The sequence below is a fragment of the Capsicum annuum genome, chromosome 11 (genome assembly GCF_002878395.1).
Source record: "Capsicum annuum cultivar UCD-10X-F1 chromosome 11, UCD10Xv1.1, whole genome shotgun sequence".
NCBI classification, from domain to species: domain Eukaryota; kingdom Viridiplantae; phylum Streptophyta; class Magnoliopsida; order Solanales; family Solanaceae; genus Capsicum; species Capsicum annuum.
Genome location: NC_061121.1, coordinates 66,441,600 through 66,460,006, shown reverse-complemented (window position 1 = coordinate 66,460,006; position 18,407 = coordinate 66,441,600).

The window sequence follows — 18,407 nt, the reverse complement described above, 5'->3', positions numbered from 1 at the left end:
CCCTTCTCGTACCTTGATCAGCCTAGGAGGGTAGAATTCTGTCCATAATACGAGTTAGTCTCCCTTCAATCGTACACTAAGCTACAAGTCGTACCTAGGTAAGTTGTATGGTGCTTGGCACTTGGTGTAGAGTAGACTATTTTTGTACGAGTGGTGTGTATAGTTTAAGGCATGAGTCATACCCTTTGGATATGACTCAAGGATGTGAAGTCGTACCATGATTAGTGTAGATGACCTAGGTAGAGCCTAGGGTACGAGTTAGGGTACCACTCGTATCCTAAGGTACGGTTCCTTAAGTGAGTCGTACCCAAGGACAGGCTTATTTTCCAGCTTTTAACTAAGGGCCCTTTGGTCATTTACAAACCCCAAAAACCTAAGTCCCCTTATTAAATAAGTGTATATGGCCTCTTAAAACATATTTTGGAGTGGATCAAACATCCAAAAACACTTTCTCAAATATTTTGGAATACTTGGAGGCTAAGGTTTGAAGAGGGTTCATTTAGAGGCAAAGGAGGTGTCAAGTTCTTCATTGAATCAACTTATATAAGACATGTATCTCTCTCCTTTGTTAAATAACCCAAAAATAATGTATTTCACACTTGGATTAGTAAGTGCACTTGGTGATTTTCAAATTAAATAAAAAGGGTTTTTGTTGTCAAATGATGAATAATGTTTGCTCTTGCTTTGACTTGTGAGTATATATGTGTAACGCCCCAAATCTGGTACCCGGAACACTACATGGTTCCCATGACCTCAAAGGACCACAAGCTAACCCATGACTAATATCTGTAAACTGAGCACTGAATAATAGTAATAATATCGTAAATATGGAAGCAGGAACTGAAAGGCCGTAAAGTTCATTATTAGTACATAACTAAAAAAAGATATGGTATAACAATACCAAAACAACTGAGATAATTATCTGAACATACTATAGTATGAAAGCCTCTAAACTGTCTGAATAAGGAGTTAATGGGACATATCCCCAACTAACTCCAACTACTAAAATAGTATTGTGATCATTATGTCCTTGAAGGATGAGGACTCACTGCTAACTCTGATCGCTGAACTGGGATGCTACTGGTTCTATGGAGCTCGTGCTTTTAAACCTATGGTATAGGACACCATAGCGCAAATGCATCAGTACTTTGAATGTAATGGTATGCGAGTGAGGTAGGCTGAATGCAATAGGTTCATATGCATGAAAAATACTAACAAACTGATTAACATGAATGTGAGAATACATGCATGCATACGTAACTGTAACTGAGATCATGATAGGACTGAATACTGAGTTTTGACTACTGAGTCTACTGACATTGACATCTGAGTCACTGATGAGTGAGAAACTGATACTATATTACTGAATACTGAGGGACTGATACTATGTTATTGATACATGAATAACTATGTCTGACAGTTCTGATTATGAAGAACTAGTCTGGTTGACTGTATCTAATAGTCCTGAAGCTGAATGGTAATAACATAAGTTCTGATAACTGATATAACTGATAACATGAGTGACTATATCTGACAGTTCTGAACCTAATGGAACTAGCTGAGTTCCCTACTATATCTGAGTAACTGAATCTGAGATCAGTCCTATCTTTGGGGTGATCTCTACATCTGATGATACTGATACTGATTGACCATAGTTGAGGTCAATCCTATCTGGTGGGTGATCTTAGGGTCTATTTATAATGATAAGGATTAATTGTATCTAACAGTTTTAAATCTATACTACTGAGTTGAATTGACTGTATCTGACAGTCTTAATTCTGTAACTGAAACTGTGAGATGTATTCACCTAACCGACATGCCCCATACTAAATTAATTGGGGTCCAACCTATAACCCCAGTTGAAAAGGTATTAGTACCACACCACTAGTAAAGATAACTGTTGTGGAGTCAGTCCTAATCTACTGGGTGACCCCTGGGATCAGTCCTATACATTTAAAGGTGTTAATGGGTGATCCCTGAGTATGTCAGTCCTATCTAATGAGTGACATCTCGTTCCTACGCTGGCTACGTAGTTCTAGAACTTAGGGATTTCTTCTAGAGATCTCAGTCCTATCTAGCGGGTGAGTCCCCATCCCTAGGGTCGCTCGGTGCTGAATCCTATTCCCATTTGAAAGACACTGAATTGATTAGCTGAATTGAGCTAATTATCTGAACTGAGCTAATTCTAATGGTATTGTTTAACGGAGCTAAACTGAATTTACTGAGATCCATTGACTAATGGAATATACTGAGTTCTGAGGACTGACTGAGAGTATTGAAGTTATTGAGATTCTAGGAATACTGCAGTTACTGAGATTACTGAGATTACTGAGTAGGACTAATCTGATGGATAGTGAATTTACTGAGATTTCCTGAGTCATGAGACTGACTAAATTCTACTGATCATGGCTTGACTGAGATTATCATGAAAACCTGACATGGCTCTAGGCACACAGCTAAATTGTTGGATACAAGTACCCCCAGGATTCGATGGAAAGAAACTGACATAGCATAGCTTACTTGAACATATGACCAACAACACAATTCATAATTCATATATTCAAGCACTTCATCAAACATGTGATATGCATAAACTTGTACATGTATGGGGATTTCATAATATCATGCTAGTTAGACACTTTTCCTTCATATAGGCACTTAATCAAACACTTGGTAGGCATAATATATGTAGACAACATTATACAACAATTGAACACCATGATTCAACATCTAATTTCATTATCCTAGGATTTATTTATAGGTTCACATGAATATACATCTATACAAATCAATTCCATATAAAATTGATCATCCAACATGGATTTGAATTCAATTGATCATTCTCAGCATAAACAAAACAAACCCAACATAAAATTCATAAAGAAATCCATAAACTTGAACTTAGAAAAGAGATTCTTGGGCTTCATGGATGAAAGGAATCCATGAATGAACACTATGCATACCTGGGATGTGATTTCTTGAGGATTGACGGTGAAACCTTCTTGAATTTGAATCCCCAATAAAAATCCTTGCTTGTTCTTGAGAGAAACTTGAGAGAAACTAGTATATTTTGGGTGAAGAATGTCTAAATCACACATTATTGGGTATATTTAGGGGTAGGAAATTGACCCTTTTAACCCTGGACGCGTCTTTAATTTCTGAGAAAATTTCTCGATTTTCATCCTTGGTGCGACCGTTACTATCGTGCCAAGTCACTGGAAAGTGACAAATGGGAAATTGCTCGGTGGCGTAATGCGGATTTATTGCATTACCACCTTTTCTACAACTTGGAAGTTTGGCGCGACTCTCCACTATCGCGGAGCAACATTGAAAATTGACAATTGTCATTTGAGCTATCTCCACGACGCGCCGAAGGCTCAAGTGATATACTGTCTCAGTAAAAAAGTTCTAACTCTTCACCCGGGTGTTGGATTTGGGAAAATTTAGTATCGATGGAAATTTTATTCAATTCCCCACATGATAAAAAGTGAAAATCTTGAAAATATCACGGGTAAATAAGTGGATTCATCTTTCAAAGAAAGCTTCTAACATTTCTGGAAAACTTTTCACGCTTGAAAAAGTACGGGGTATTACAATATGATATTGGTAGTGGTTTCCATATGTAGGTGTTTTCTATTTGTGGTTTAACAAATGGGTTTTGATTAACCCTAAAAATAATGAATTCTACCATGAGCTTGGCCTTGATAAAGGTATGCACACAAGGTATTTGTGAAAATGTCTAAATAAAATGTCTAGCCACATATTAATGGTGTATTAAACTATGGTATTAGTCTAGTGAACATGAATGAGATGTGATGTTGTTATAATGAAAGTGAATAATTGATAAGTGGTTGGTAAAGGCATTGTTGGCCATGTATTGAGTCATAATGAGTATGAATACTTGGTAAGAACCTTGGTAATCATGTAATGAATTAATTTATGACTTTAGATGGTGTGATAGCCCAATAAGTATGAATGGTTGATAAATGGTTTTGTATTGTATTGTTAGCCATGTAATTAGTTAAATTATTACCATGTTTGTTGATGGCTAAGAAAGGGGTTCATTTCCCTAAACATGACTTAGAATTGGGTGTGGAACTAAAGTGTGATATAGAAAGGCTAATAAAGCATAAATGGCTTGTAATGGTCTTGATGACAATAATTTGAATTGAATGATGATTAGAATGAAGGAATTGACCTAATAAAGTGGTAAATCGATGAATACTCCCATGAAGACCTTATAGTCCCATATGGTGTTGATGTGGGTAAATGGTTCAAGCCCTTAAATATGAAACAAATTGAATGGATGTTAGTTTATGAGCTAAAAAGGGTTAAGAGTTCAAATGTAGTCTTATAATGGCAATGAAATGACTAGTGGTTTGAGTCCATAGTCCAATGAATGACTTGTGGTTCAAGTCCCCTTGGCTGATAGAATGACTAGTGGTTTGAGTCTAGTCCAATAAAATGACTAGTGGTTTGAGTCCCTAGTCCAATGAAATGACTAGTGGTTCAAGTCCCTAGTCTAATGAATGAATTATAGTTTGAGTCCCTCGCTCAATGGAATGACTAGTGGTTCAAGTCCTTATTCCAATGAGATAGATTGTGGTTTGAGTCCCTCATCCAATGAAATGACTAGTGGTTGGAGTCCCCAATCCAAGGAAATGACTTGCAGTTTGAGTCCCTTTCCTAATGAGTCAGTTGAATTGGCTAAGTTGGTCGAGTTGGTTTGAGGTTCGGTTCCCCTTGACTAATGTAAAAAGGAAGTTTAAGGTTCTAGAATTTGTAAGGTGAAAGGCTGAAAGTTCTTCACTCTATGTCTCATGAATGAATTCTTTAAGAATGATTTCTATGACTCTTTCCATGACTAGGTATGCTATATATATATAAACATGTGTATGTCTCTTTTCATATATGCCTTTACTAATATAAATGTGATTTCATATGATGATTTGACTTGGATTGAACTAATGTACTATTTTATCCCTATCCTCGAGATACATGCTAGTGCTCCAACCGCTAACTATTTTTAAACGCTATGTCCCCATACGACATAGGTTTCAGAGTTTCTTCTTCTTTTTCTATGCAGTGACCAAGTGTTTGGGCCGATCGTGTGTTGACATTAAAGTGGTGATCTTCCATTCTCTGAAAGACATACATTTCAAAGTCTTTTACTTTATGCTATAGAGTTTATTTATTTGACTTAGTGCTGGCTATTGGTGGGGGGCATGTCCCGACATGTTTAGATATCAAATTTGTTGTGGCTTTTGTAGATGACTGTGGACTTGGGTTTATTGGCTAGATTGTGTCCATTAATAAAAATGCTAGATATTGTCTAAGTATTAACTATTAGCTTTATTTTTTGCTACTTTGATATTTGGTCGGAGTTCATTTGACACTTATTAATTGAATAGATAGTTAGGTTGGGTTAACGAGGTGATCTCCAGTCCAAGTCGGGTTTGAGATGCCCACATGACATGGCTCGAGTTTGGGGCGTTTCAATATGATCATTATTAAGTTTGCTTGTAGGATTCCTATTTACCCTTCAAGTGTATTCAATTAATCTATAACCATGACCGCCAAGACCTTACCATTTGACCATTACAGACTATCCAACCCAGTTAGGGTTCTATTCCCACTTTATACCATGCAAAGTTTTCAATAAAAGTTCAACAATATAGTAAAAATATTCTCATTGGCATTTTGTCAAACACGTTAAAGGCATATAGTTTTCAAAGTCAAACCAAGTACTAATTAACCATTCCCATGCAACCACATGTTCAAACAACCATTAAAATATAAAAACCATAATTAAAAGATGGGAAAACCTTAACCAAACCATTTATAACCAAAAACCCCACCATATACTTAAAACCCAAAACCATACCATAATTATGCCATGAAAACCTTACATAAAACATGACTTTAGTTGGAACTAACAATAAGGGAGGAGTAACATGCCTTAGATTACTAAGATAACAGAGAGAAACTACCCTTGTAAGCCCCTAGTTAACCTTCTGGAAGAAATCCTAGCCTTACTTGACCCAAGATCCTTGAGAGAGTTTCTAAGTATTTAAGATTAGAATAATAGGGTAAATGATATCCCAAGAGTATTATAATTTATGGGTCCTAAAGAGGTTAAGAGGGGAACTATCCAGATTACCCCCAACTTAAACTGTATAAAACTCCCGCAGGAGGGTACGACCCTTCCAAACCATATCCTAGGGTATGAGTGGTGCCCTTATTTTGTACCCTAGGCCTCCCCTAGGACTTCAAAACTGTCCAACATACAATCACCAAGGCTAATTTTTACCCAACCATACGACTAGTACCTAAATCCGTACCTTAGGCAGAATAGACTCCTCTAGGTTAGACATAGGGCAATATACGATTGGCATCCTACTACTAGTACCCTAATATACAAATAGTATGATCCATTAGAACTATGGATAGAAACCAACTAACTTATACTGGTTAATATACGACCAAGACCCACCAAACTATATCCTATCATACGACTAGTACTCCCTAGGAGTATGATGTCCAGAAGCCAGAAACTCAGGAAATTTCTAAGGATCAAAACCTAAGGTGTTTTATTATGCAGTAATTTGCAATGATTAGAGCGGAATAGGTAAATAGAGTGGGTACATGAGGCTTCTAAACATAAAGAGTTAGATTCTAAGAAAAAAACTAAGTATTTGGATAGAGAGATGGCAGCTTTTTAAGCCAAGTGCCAAGGGTCTAATCAAGAAAATTAGAACTCAATGCATTGGAATCAAGGTTGGAACTGCTAGAAAGATAGGTCTGGGGGACAGGAGTAGAGAGCATAACGATGACTAGAGGAGGAAAGATGACTACAAAAAATGGTGGCCTTTATGTTCCTCTAGGGAACATGGATGTTGAGTCTAGGATTTTGATAATCAAAGTGTTTCTTGCAAATCATATAAAGGGTTCAAAAAGTCAAGAGTGTTACCTTAAGGAAATTAAGGCAAAAACTTTGGGGCCAAAAGGTAGAGTCGTATGCAACCGCTATTAAATAGCTTGAGTAATATGTTGGAAACCTATCTGCCACATTAAGCTAACATCAACCAATCACCCTTCCTAGAAACACTATAGAATCCAAAGAACGACAATCATTGTCTAGCTATTACTACTCGGAGTAGTAAGGCCACTATTTATCCACTTATGCCTGTGGTTGATGATATGAGGAATAACCTTGTGGATATGATGATGCAGATAAGATAAAACTAAAAAGTTAGTTGTGAATGATGAGGCATATTAGAAGCCTACAGTTGAAGAAAAAAGAGCTGACAATGATAAAGAAAAGAGTAAGAAAGCCTATTCCTCGATCTCCACCACTTTTTCCCTAAAGGTTGAAGAAGAAAAGTATTAGAATCTTATTTCTACACTGAAAGAGTTATCTTTGAACATCCCTAATGTGGAATCCTTGGAGTAGATGCTTGGTTATGCAAAGATAATAAAAGATTATGTGACCAAAAAGAGGATGATGAGCTTTGAGAATGCCGATAATGTGCACCAATGTAATTCTATTTTCTCTTGATCTTTAGTTGAAAAGAAAAAAGATCCAGGACTATTCACCATTCCTTGTACTATTTTGTCATTTAATTTTTTATGAGCTTTATGTGATTTGGGAGCTAGTATTAATTTGATCCCACTAGTTGTCTACAAGCAGATGGGGTTGGGCTCACCTAAGCCGACCTCTATGAGATTTTTGATAGTGTATCACACTATAAAAAAACCAATTGATATCTTGTGTGATGTATTAATACTGGTGGCTTCTTTCATGTTTCCAGTTGATTTTGTGATTCTTTATTGTGAATTTGAAATATGGTTTTGTGATTTTTGATTGTGAGGTTGACTTCGATGTACCTATCATACTGGAAAGGTTTTTCCTATCCACGGGTAGGGCATTAGTTGACATGGAAATGGGACAGATGAGGTTCAAACTTAAATGATGACAAGTTTCAATATGGTCAATCGATGAAGCAACCAAAGGATATGTGCATGATTTCTATGAAAGACACCATAAATGAAGAGGTTGGTTTCACTTACTGACTAAAGACTTGGTGTCAAAGCACTTACTGTGATAATAAACTTTGATAGTGATAGTATTAATGGGTATGAAGAGGTGGTGAGTGCACTTATGGGAAAAGGTTCATTCTCTTATGCACCAAAGAAGTTGGACCTCGATCTACAAAATAGAGCAACCCCTCTATCCAAACCATCTATTGAGGAGCCACCAAATTTAGAATAGAAGACCCTTCTCTCTTATTTATGTTACACATTCTTGGGGGCCAACAATACCTTTTTGATTATTGTTGTAGTAAATTTATTAGAATGCCTGGTAGATGCTTTGTATGGGTTTTACAAAGGTTTAAGAAGGCTATTGTTTGGACAATTGCTGACATAGTCAGAATTCCACCCTAAATACACTTATAAAATTTAGCTTGAACCGGATGTATACCCTAGCATTCAGCATTAGCATAGATTTAATCAATCTACGTAAGAGGTTATGAATAAAGAAATCATCAAGTGGTTAGATGAAGGTGTGTTTTATTCAATTGTCGACAACAAATGCATGATCCCGATTTAGTGTGTGCCAAAGAAGGGTGGTATCACTGTGGTTACCAATGAGTACAATGAGTTAGTTCCTATGAGACCAGTCACTGGATTGTGAGTTTTTATGGATTACAATAAGCTGAACAAACTAACCTAGAAGGACCACTTTTCTATGTTGTTTCTGGATCATATGCTAGACTGTCCTGCAAGTAAAGAATGGTATTGGTTTCTTATTTATTATTTGGGGTACAATCAAATTTCTATTGCTCCTGAGGACCAAGAGAAAAATGTTTTCACTTGTCTATATGGGACGTTTGTATTTGAAATAATGTCCTTCGATCTTTGTAATGCACCCGCCACTTTTCAACGTTACATGATGTCCATCTTTTCTGACATAGTGGAGGAAACTATTAAGGTTTTCATTGATGATTTCTTAGTCATGAGTGATTTATTTGATGATTTCTTAGTTTATTTGTTCAATGCCTTATAAAGATGTGAAGAGTGCAATTTCGTCCTAAATTAGGAGAACTGTCACTTCGTGGTCAAGGAAGAAGATAGTTCTTGGGAACAAAATTTTGAAGAAGAGGATAAAGGTCTACAAAGCAAAGATTAAAGTAATTGCAGAATCGCCTCCATCAATTTCTGTGTAGGGTATCTAAAGTTTCTCGGGCCATATAGGTTTTTATAGCTAATTTATCATGGATTTCTCTAAAATTGCAACTCCATTGTGAAAATTATTAGATAAGGAGGTAAAGTTTGTGTTTGATGATGCTTGCTTTAAGGCTTTTGAGTTCTTCAAAGAGAGGTTTACTTTGGCTCCTATTATTATGTCTCCTGATTGGACCTTACTATTTGAAGTGATATGTGATGCTAGTGGTATGGCCCTAGGATCAGTCCTAAGCCAAAGATGAGAGAAGATACTCATCCCATCTATTACACCAGCAAAACACTAAATCTCACTTAGCAGAATTACATGGTGACCGAACAAGAATTGCTTACACTGATGTTTGCATTTGAATTTTTTTTGTCCTGCTTGATTGATACTAAAGTCATTATACACACTAATAATGCTACTCTTAGGTACCTTATGAAAACTAAAGATGCTATGACAATATTGACTCGATGGGTACTTTTGGTAGAGGAATTTGATTTAGAGGTTAAGGATCTAAAGGGGACTGGAAACCAAGTTGTGGACCATTTCTCACACCTAGAGGAGGAAGCAATGCTAAAACTAGGGGATGAGCTTGAAATTAATGATACTTTTTCAAATGATCATGTTTTGGCAACATCACAAGAATTAATCACTTGGTTTGTAGACTTTGCTAATTATTTGACAAGTGATCCCATCCTAGAAGATATGTCATTTCAGCAATACAAGCGATTCATGCATGAGGTGAGGAGGTTCTTTTGGTATGATCCATATTTATTTCAGGTGTATGCTAATGGTGCGATTTAGAGATGTATTCCCAAGGTTAAGATGATGAGTATTTTGGAGGCTTGTCATTCATCCCTAGTTAAGGGTTATCATGGAGGTACTCGCACTGCCCACAACATCTTGAAATTTGGTTACTATTAGCCTACTATCTATAAAGATGCAAATTATTATGCTCGGGCTTGTAACAAATGCAAAAGGTAGGGCAATATTTTGCGAAAGCATGAGCTTCCTATGACACCCATCCTTGAGCTTAAGTTGTTTGATGATTAAGGTATCAATTTCAATGGGCCCATTTGTGAGTTCGCAAAATATGAAGTATCTTTTGGTTGTTGTCGACTATGTTTATAAGTGGTTGGAAACAATTGAGCTTCCAAATAATGAAGGTAAAAGTGTCACATTATTCTTGAGGAAGAATATTTTATCTAGATTTGGTAGCCCACAATCTGTCATTAGTGATAGCGGGTCTCACTTTTGCAATCATCTTTTCAAAGCCCTACTTCAAAAAATATGGTGTGAAGTATAAAGTGTCAACACCTTACCATCCACTAAGTAAGCAACTTGAGGTCTCTAATCGAGATATAAAGTCTATTTCAGCAAAGACTGTAAATGTCAATAGGACTGATTGGTCGAGAAAGTTAGCTGATGTATTATGGGCCTACCAGAGAGTATATAAGACTCCTATTGGTTATCTCCGTATCATCTTGTGTATGGAAAATTATGCTACTTGCTGATTGAACTTGAGTATAAGGAATTATGGACACTGAAAAGGCTAAATTTTGAGTGGAGTGATGCTACACACTTGAAATTAGAGAAGATAAATGAGATAGATGAGTTACTCCTACATGCCTACGAGAATTCAAATTTATACAAGGAACAAATAAAATTATACCATGATAGAAGAATTGAATGAGGGGATTCAAACTCAGTGATTTTGTTTTGTTTTATAATTCAAGACTTTTCTTGTTTCCTAGCAAGTTGAAGTTTAGATGGTCTAGACCATTCACTATAGTGAGAGTATTTCCACATAGTAAAATTTAGATACAATGAGATGGTGATGTCCCATTCAAGGTAAAATGAATCATGTTAAGCATTATATGAGAAACATAGAGAAGATTAAAATTTATAAGAATGAGGGCCTTGAGGAAGTTAGAGTGGTCAAGGGAGCTGAGTCATGCTACAACACTAAATCAGGTGCTTCATAGGAGGCAACCCATGAACTTGTTGGTGAATTCTGAGTATCCAACATAGTCATGTCATACCGCGATGTTAAATAAAGCGTTGCTTGGAAGGAAACCCAAGGTTTTTAGTGTTAACTTTGTTTTTCCAGGGAAGGAAGCATGCGGGAATCCCTGGCTTAAAAAATAGAAAATTCATATAAGTCCAGTTATGTTTACTCACGAGTGTGGTCTACGGGTCATGACTTAGGTCTACGACTTGTGGACTTAACTCGTCAGAGTCAGAGGGGATTTTCTACTCTCTGAACTTGACTCGTGAGCCTAACCCACGGGTCATGAGTCAGAACTACAACTTGTAGGTCAAGTCATGGAAGTCAAGAGTCACAGATGGGTTTCAAAACTTGACCTATGACCTCAACCCATGGGTCCTGAGTCAGATCCATAACTCACAGATCAAGTAATGGACCCAGTTAAGCCTAAAGTTTTGAATATACATTTAAAATTAGGGGTGTATGTGACCCAGCCAAAATTAGAAATTTTCCTTTAATAACAAATCTGAAACCTAATACAAATCTTATGAAAACCAACTCCTAATCAAATTCATAAGTGCAAAATTATTGTGTTCACAGTGCTATCACGCATGAAAGAGACCTATACTTGTGAAATTCACTTTCTCTTTGTTTTAATTTTCACCAGTGTTACGGTATGGTTTCTCAAGTTATGATTATGAAATTGATCATGAATACTTGCTTACTCACCCTAATTAAGGCTAAAATTTAATGGGTAGGATGGTGATGGTTTACCTATTTTGAATTGAGTCAAAATTGGAATTGAAATAGTAGAGGATTCAGCAGTAAATCTTAGGTTTGAACTCACAAGTCTAACCCATAACTTGTGAATTGCATTCAAGAGTCGTGGATTGGACTCGTCAAAATTAGACCAGAGATTATAAAACTCAAAATCATGGTCTGATTTTTATGAGTCAAGTCATGACTCGGGAACTACATCCACGAGTCATGGATTGAACTTATGAACTAAATTATCAGTTCACAAGCCCAGTCTATAAATCTTAAACTTAGTCCATGAGTCATAGATTGGACTAGTGAATGGGACTTGACAGTTTAATTATGTTTCAAATCTTTGCCACCTGATGTAATTTGAGCACTAATGCTTTTCAGTATAGGTACCATCACACAAAATGGAACGCAAAATAACGTTCTATAGTCTAGACTCTGAGATGAGTTTTCCAAGCTGTGTGGGTCCATAGAGGAGTACTTAGTTGATAGTGCACCATTGGTACTGCACCAGAGTCAAAAAGATGCCGCAGCCAAGGCTGCCATACATCTAGCATGTTAGCCATCATCTTAGCCTACACCACAACCTAGGCCTAGCCCCCACCAGCTTATATTTCTCAAGCCAACCCTTAAATGAAAAATCCATGGAGATCACCACCTCATTCCCCTACCCTTTCCTAATCTAATGAGGAAGAGGAGGTATCTAAATTTGGTGACAATATAGAGGCTACATCCACTTTCAAGTGTGAAGAGGGGGAAAAATTAGCTGAGTCTGATAGCAGTGAGTGAGAGATAACTGGTCTTCAGTCTATGTGGGGAGCAGAGTCTTAAAAAGAGGATGAGGATGCTTTTGCATCAGCCCCTATCGCAACGTTACAGGAGTCAACACACTCCTCTATTTTGCCAATAACTCTTGACATTCATAGGTGGTATGTGTAGGATATGCAAGACATTTATGACTGAGATATTGAGATGATTGATCAAGGTAGGCCTAGATAAAGCATAGCTAAGGGGCCCCACATTAGGATGGCAATCGATCAAGTAGGTAGACAGGTCGATACTAGGTGGTGATCTTGAGATAGGCAGTTAGCAAGCTGAAGGTTTAGCTACTACAGGAAGCGAGTGGTTCATCGGTACTATAGTTCTACCATCTACATCTATAGTGCCCCCTCGCCCATCTTCTTTGGGTATGGCTACAATGTCGTATGATTTTTTGTAGCAATTGGTGAATAGGAAAATAGAGTTAGTTGAGTGCCAGATTCACTCTGAAACCTAGTTGGCCAAGTTACTTGGTTAGATTTGGCCATGGGTGCAGACTACTATTATTACATTAGAGGCACGAGTTGAGTTCCGGATGATTGCTGTTATGGAGTGATTTAGTAGAGAGTTGCATAAGAGGATTTATAGCTTTGAGATATAGATAGAAGAGGGACTCCTTGAGGCTTGGTTTCTAATTTATTGAGTTTAAGAGAGGAGGTGTCCCACTAATGTAATGCCTCGATACTACCCTTTGGACGTCACATGGTACTTAGGACTACAAGTAGTCCTTAAGATAACCTGTGGTGTGGACTTAGCGCTGAATAAGAAACAATTTATGTAGACTAATGTGCCATGGTTTCATGGAAATCTCAATCCTTAAGACTATGAAAATATGCAAATACTTAGGACATTTTCTTTTGATATGATGTGTCTTTTTGTGTGGGTTGCAGGAAAACAAGGTTGGAAGTGATGTGGACCAAAATAATAAGAAAAATCTCTAAAAGTTAAGTTACTGCCTGGACTATGAGTCATTGGGTGACTATAAGACTCATAGTTCAAGTCTTCATGAGAATAGTGAGAATTACTGAGAAGAGAAATAATGTTGAAGGTGGTTATGAATCGTAGGTATTGACTACCCGTCATAGGGAGGAATTGTTCTGAGAAAAGTTGGACAAATTTTAAAAGGTATAAAAGTTGGAGCCCCAGTGGAAATGAGATAGACTTCAAGTTGTAATGTCAGACTGGGACTTGTAGGGAGAAACCACTTTGAGCATGATGAGAAAAGTTTGGAAAGTTAAAAATCCACTGGAGTGACAACGAGTCCAGCCAATGACTCATAGAGTCTCGTGATGAGTTATTATCACTAAGCATAGAAAGAACACAACAGAGCTGACAACTAGATGACTGGTTACTTAAGGCGTAGCCACTGGAAACCTTATTTTCCTATTTTATTTTGTTTAGGTTTTCTATGTTATTTGAGAAACTATAAATCAGCCTTGGGTACTTTCATAATAGTTTATGCACTCTTTACATTCACAAACATATATTGTTTCTAAGATTTGAATTTTGATCTTAGAATCCTTTATTCTTGTATTTTTAGTTAATTATTAATTTGAGATTTTGGGTTTTGTTTCCATTATCATGGGGTTATTTCTATGCTTCCTTTTATGAATTCCATGGATTTTCTTACAACTATGAGCGGCTAAACCACCTAGCTAGGGTTGTGGGAACCCTGGAAGAGTAATAAAGTAGAACAAGTAAGAGGTTTTACTAAATTAGTGTTTATGCATGTATGTTAATCTTCTTTAGATTGTTTTCTTTCTTAACTACTGTAGAAGTTAAGGACTTGCCTATATTTGAGATCGTCTTCACAAGAGAGACTGAGATTAGGAAAAGAAGATTTCAATAGTAATTCAAGGCTACCAACCCTTATCTTATTAACTTGACACTTAAAAGGTAATAGTTAAAATGGGATCAAAGACAAGGGTTAGAAAGACAACACTCTGAGACACATAAAGTAAGTAGTAAAATATACCAATGAGTTGACAAGACGGTTGTTGATACCTATCTTGTCAGATTCTACATGCAGGACATTGAGATAGTCAAATTGAGAATGATAAGTCTATGGAGATGGAAAGCTAGGGGAAACGCAGTCCTAGTATTCATCTTAGATTGATTTCAACCAAAAGAAATTAAGATGTGTTACTATTTTATGGTTTACTACAAATCCCCTATTTACTTTCCTACATTGTCTGGCTACTTCAGGAAGTTCATGAGAGATATTCTACATATTCCCTGTGGTTCAACCCCAACTTCTATTGGGTTACTATAATTTGACAGCAACCACATTGTATCTTCCTAGAGGGTATAGTTTGGGCGATATTAAATTTTGGCATTATTGTCGAGGAATATAGTGATGGATTGATTGAGTGAAATTTTTGAGGTTATTGGGTTTTACTTTTCTATTTTTATTGGGGCATACGCCAGTGTATGCCTAGTACCAGGAGTCAAGGCAATCCCTGATCCCATTTGATCCAGAGACTGAAAGAATCCTACAAAGAATTCATAGGATGTCTGAACATAATCATGAAGCTCATCATGAGGAGTGTCAGGATGATCCAATTAACTTTCCTCTACTACATCTGCATGATGCTCAGGAGACAGTTACGCAAACCGCTATATAATTACTAGCAAAAGCAAATGCAAATAGGGATAATGAGGCTTCCTATCATGCATTTCAGGAGGCAGAAAGAGCAAGACAGGATTAAGAACATCGAGTAGAACTCGACAGATTTAGGAGAGATAGATTTCAACCATGCCTCATTTTAATACCCCACAAGCTCCTAGATAAGTTTTCAACAATCTGTCATATGTTTAAAGGCCCCAAGTGTTTATGTCAAGTCATAAGTAAGTTTCATGACATTTACCTTGAGTGTGAAGTGTTTTTAGTGCAATATGGTCATAGGAAGCACTTACAACATAGTTGAATTGAAAGCATTTGTATCGATTGTGTTTTAGTATTGGATCCTACAAGGGTCAAATTTCAACGAGTGTAACTCTTAGAATATAATGAGTTAGGTGTCTTACGATATATCAAATGAAAGATATTTGCGTATTTTTTTCAACTCATCTAATTTCACCTTAAGCTGATATTAGAGTAGAAAGTTATCCTCATTTTACTTTGGAGTGTCTGTCTGTCAGAATGTGATGACTAAGTTAATGAGCCGTCAACTAGGTGATGACTAAGCTAATGAGCCGTCAACTAGGTGATGAGCCGTCAACTCAAGTCGTCATCCTTAACTAGTAAATGGCAAAATCCAGATTAATATTGACGACTTTGGTGATGAGTTGTCACCAAACTGATGGGCCGTCAACCTATTTGTCAACTAAAAATTCCTGCAGCCTTTTTTAAGTTTCCATAGTAGTGATACCACTCATCCTTCACAACTTAAATTAGCCAATAAGAATTATTTTCCCATTCTTAGTAATTTTTCAAAGATCATTCGCCTCTTCACCAACAAGAGAAAAGAAATTAGGGTTTCTTCCCAAAGTTCAACTTCCAAGGATCCAAATTCATATTTTACTTCAAGAGATCAAGAAATTCAAGTATGTGGGGTTTGAACAAGGATAACCACTCTTTATTGAGCTCAAAATATTTGTTTTTTATAGTTGAATTTATGAGCTTTCAATTAGGGTTCATACCCAATTTCCATATTTTTGAAATTATGACATTATCATATGATTTAAAGTTAAGTTTGGAAAAGAATTTACCTTTACTCATGTTTCTACTTACATGATTGTTATTATGAGATGAATTTTTAGTATTTTGACATGAATTTCCACAAGTTGATGAATATACATAATTTTCATCACGATTCAGTCATTTTAAATTAAGAGCATATGAATTTATCATGATTCTCTCAGTTTGCATGAAGTTTAGATTTACCATTTTAGATTACATTGTATGATCTAGATTTCAATTTTGATCTTATGATCTTAGACATGATATAAAATTCACACAGTATTCTTTAGTTTGATTTATTAACAGAAGCATGATTGATTTTCATATTTATAAAACTCATATGCTTATTTTAGAGTGAATTACATCAGTATGAGCATGCAATAGATATATATACATTAACGCATCCTATTCTCTAGAAAATACATGCCATGATAACGTCTAAGCAACACCTCTTTTTTGATGATGATACGATCACTGTCAAGATATATTAACCCAACTAAGGTTGGGGTCGAATCCCAAGGGAACACGTGATTTGGTAGATCTTAGTGGTTACAGTCTAAGGGTGAAATAGGAAAGTAAATAGGGGGATTTGTGTGTAGTAGTATCAAACAGAAAACAATATTAACTTTGTTGAAAATTAGTCTTAAGTGAACACTAGGATTGCGTTCCCCTAGAATCTCAACTCTGTAGGTTTATGTGAGTTATTGAACCAACTCAATACCTTACACGTAGAACTGATAAGTTATGTACCTCCTATAGTCTGTTGGATGAGCGGGAGGATTTTACCCTTTACCTATTGAGTCTCTGAGTGTCGCGTTACTAACCCTTACCCTGGTCCCAGTTAAGGATCACCTTTTGAGTCTCAAGTTATTAGATGAGGGCTAATAGTCATTCATATATACAATTGTGCTGCAATGGATCGACTATTAACTCCCTAAATTACTTTTGTCTTTATCTTTTCCTAGTTACTACCCCTTTGTTAGACCAAGTAGCAATATCTAGGTGGAATCTTAATGTGTGCACCCATTAAGTATCAATCATATCGAAGATAAAGTGATGCATGCCATAGGTATTGGTTTCCCTTCAATAATCATACTTCCCCTACTTCGTCAATTTGCCAGGGTTTCCACAACCCTGCTATGGCTTTAGCCGCTCATGATTGTAAAGAAATGAATAGCAATCATTTTGGAAAACAAAAATGAAATCACAGTGATATGATGAAAGAAAACCCACAACTGTAAACTGAATAATCAATGGAAGTCAATACAATGAAATCCCAAGATCAAAGATGGATCTTGAAATCAAAATATATTTTAAAGTGCATTCTCTGTATATCTCTCTCTGCTATATCTCTGACTAAAAAGTACATGAAAGGTATTTATAGTCCAAGTAAAAACCCTAAAAACTAAGCACAAATAAAATAGGGGAAAATCGGGTCAGTGGCCACCTACTCTATGTACCTGTAGTCTGGCAGGGTGCAGGTACTACTTGAAGCCCAGGCATAGGGTACAGGTAGCAGGAGCAAAAATCTTGCAATGCTCAACCCTCAAGATTTTGACTTTTTTGCACCTGCTATGTGTACTTGCAGTCTGTAGGTCCTACTTTCATCCACATGTTGACTTAGTAGGTGCGGAGTGTCAGTTTTTCAACTCTTCTTCAATTCTCAAACATGAATTCATCATGATCAAGCTAGAAAACATCCCAATCATCCACAATCACTCTAAAAGTAACCAAAAACACTTTTTTTTTACCATTTTCACAAACTTATCATCGAAATCATGATTTTCTGCAAAACATACCCAAAATAGATCAAATCTAACAAAAAGCCCTCAGAAACTTGTATAGTTTCTTGTTTTAAGCATCAAAAGTGCTATATTTCTATAGAAAATCAACAGACAACCACTCATATATACAAATTACACTAC